Source organism: Schistocerca serialis, chromosome 6 (genome assembly GCF_023864345.2).
Source record: "Schistocerca serialis cubense isolate TAMUIC-IGC-003099 chromosome 6, iqSchSeri2.2, whole genome shotgun sequence".
Lineage (NCBI taxonomy): Eukaryota > Metazoa > Arthropoda > Insecta > Orthoptera > Acrididae > Schistocerca > Schistocerca serialis.
In genome coordinates this window covers 526,066,005-526,068,946 of record NC_064643.1, presented here as the reverse complement: position 1 = coordinate 526,068,946, position 2,942 = coordinate 526,066,005, and the positions used below count along the sequence as shown (strand labels likewise).

The 2,942-nt window shown below is 40.9% G+C and overlaps 1 non-coding gene across 1 annotated transcript; it reads left to right on the top strand.

Moving 5' to 3' along the window:
• The first annotated feature begins 2,349 nt into the window (after positions 1 to 2,349).
• Positions 2,350 to 2,422, top strand: Trnas-cga (transfer RNA serine (anticodon CGA)). The gene has a single exon. It is a non-coding gene; the product is annotated as a tRNA-Ser (tRNA).
• The last annotated feature ends 520 nt before the right edge of the window (positions 2,423 to 2,942 follow it).

The window sequence follows — 2,942 nt, the reverse complement described above, 5'->3', positions numbered from 1 at the left end:
ATTGTCGTGATGCAGCTGCCAGTTTTTCGCCATCCACATCTGGTCTTTTACACCGAACTGCATCATGGAGTTGCTGGAGAACAACTTGATAGTGCTCCATTGTCACTGTTTGTCCTTCCGGTGTGTATTCGTGATGCACAATTCCACGGACATCAAAGAAGACAGTCAGCATCACCTTGATTTTGCTTCGCACCTGCCACACTTTCCTCAGCCTTGGAGACTCAGGATGCTTCCATTGCAACAACTGTCTTTTTATTTCTGGGTCATACCTGTACATCCATGACTCATCTCCAGTTATCACAGGGTTCATGAACCCAGGTTAGTGTTGGTGCTGTCCAGAAGGTCCTGTGCAATGTCAAAATGGTCTCTTTGTTCCAGCAACAACAACTTGGGCACAAATTTCGCAGCCACTCAGTTCATGTTCAAATCATCATGCAAAATTGCATGTGCAGAATCTTTACTCACTCCAACCTCTTGGACATTCTCCTGCATGGTCGAACAACGATCCGCCATCACCAAATTTTGCATCCTCTCAACAACAGCTACACTCCGACCAGTTTGGGGCCTGCTAGAAAGCTGGTCACACTCTGCTGATGTGCAGCCATTTTTGAATTGGTTAGACCACTCCTTTAATTTTTGTTACATCCAACGCATCTTCTCCAAACACCTGCTGAATCTTACGAATTGTTTCGCTTTGAGAATCACCAAGCTTTTGACAAAATTTGATGCAGTATCTTTGATCAACACGTTCAGACATATTGAGAGTATCGGTAATCCGACGAACAAGTTGTGTAGCACCTCATTCAGCGACCGACAGGCAGGACTGATGCACTGGAAGACAGGAACAAAATTCACGCATGCACATAACGATCTCTACCTTTCCTGTGTACAGTGGCGCCGTGCTATTGTCTCTATTTTGCATGAGAAAATAAAAGGTCAGATACTTTTTAGACAGAGCTCACAGTGTGTGTGTCCAAGATCATTATCTGATACTCTTTGTGGTTCAACAATCACAATTTGTTAAATAAGGAGTATTTGTAATTTTAAGTTGCATTTGAATGTGTTGAATCATTACTTGACTAATTCTTTGTCAATAATGTAATTTTATCTATGTTGAAGTGTATTGTATATAGGGTGCAAATGATAACTGTTTACGGCATACCACTTTGGTGTAGGGGAAGTCAAGATAAACAGTTCAATAAAGGAAACTTGTAGTCTACCAAGCCTACAAAAGCCACATAGGCTACAATGCATGCAGTGTGCCACACTTTCTTCTTGCAGTCACAAATTCTAAAACTGGCTTTTGTGTTAATTTTATACCTCAAAAATTTTTAACAGTGTAAAATTAACAATCAAATAGTTTTGTTTCTCTGGACCTCTTACTATGAGACCACTGTGCTTCTAAGGGTTAAGTTCAGATGAAATTTGTAACTGAATTAGTCCTTGTATAACATGTACAAAAGTCTTCTTTATTTCATCACCCTCATGGGAAAGTATAAATCACTAATGTTAACAGAATTAAATCTGGTCAACTACGTCAGTGCCAAAAGAAGGCAAAAGGATGCGATGCGCATGTGCTGTAGTTCAGCTGGCTTTTGTAGGTCAGTCTGAGGCTGTTTCTTGGCTGGAAAGACAAGTGTCCTATAACAAATTGTTTACCTTGAGATTCCTTACAGCACTGTGACATATTGTAATAGTTATGGTTTACATCCTGTACATCTGTAATTATATTTAACACTGAATGGTCATATTTTTCAAGACTTTACTTGGATTTAACAGTTGTGATGTCGCAAAGTGCATATAAGAGTGGGCAAGGTGCTAAGATGATGTTTGGCGTAGACTAACAAGCATTTCAAAAACATGCTCAAGTATGCGTGTTGAATATTTCAAAATTTTATGGGATTAGAATAAGTTAGTGAAAGCAAGTTCCAGATTCTAACTTCTGAAGGTTCTTAATTGTTTGTTTGTTTTCAGCAATTGTTTTCTGTGTGACTACTTGAGATTTAACTCTGTTTGCAGAATTTGAAGTAGTTGAACTGTGATTACTTGTTGCAGTCATTATTTATATTAATGTGTGACAAACATGTTGGATAGTTTTTCCAGTAGTTATTGAGTACCAGAAACTTAAGTTTGCGTAGCAACAGTATGTGGAAAAGAGAAATTTCGAACTTTGAATATTTACTACTGACTTTGAAAGTTGTTATGCTAAATGAACTTTACTCATGCATGTTACTTCATCTCGGGAACAAGCTGAGATCATGAAACTTCCTGGCAGATTAAAACTGTGTGCCGGACCGAGACTCGAACTCGGGACCTTTGCCTTCCGCGGGCAAGTGCTCTACCAACTGAGCTGGGGTAGCTCAGTTGGTAGAGCACTTGCCCGCGAAAGGCAAAGGTCCCGAGTTCGAGTCTCGGTCCAGCACACAGTTTTAATCTGCCAGGAAGTTTCATATCAGCGCACACTCCGCTGTAGAGTGAAAATTTCATTCTAGCTGAGATCGTGTCTGTGTACAGCCAAGCAGCTGAAAATAGTTCTTGGAGTGTGTGTATGGTGTGTGTGTGTGGTGTGTGTGTGTGTGGGGGGGGGGGGGGGGTGTTTAAAGGTGACAGTGCAAGATTCACCCTCCTGACATGTTGTTGTTGTGGTCTTCAGTCCAGAGACTGGTTTGATGCAGCTCTCCATGCTACTCTATCCTGTGCAAGCTTCTTCATCTCCCAGTACCTACTGCAACCTGCATCCTTCTGAATCTACTTGGTGTATTCATCTCTTGGTCTCCCTCTATGATTTTTACCCTCCACACTGCCCTCAAATGATAATTTGGTGATTCCTTGATGCCTCAGAACATGTCCTACCAATCGATCCCTTCTTCTAGTCAAGTTGTGGCACAAACTTCTCTTCTCCCCAATGCTATTCAATACCTCCTCATTAGTTATGTGATCTA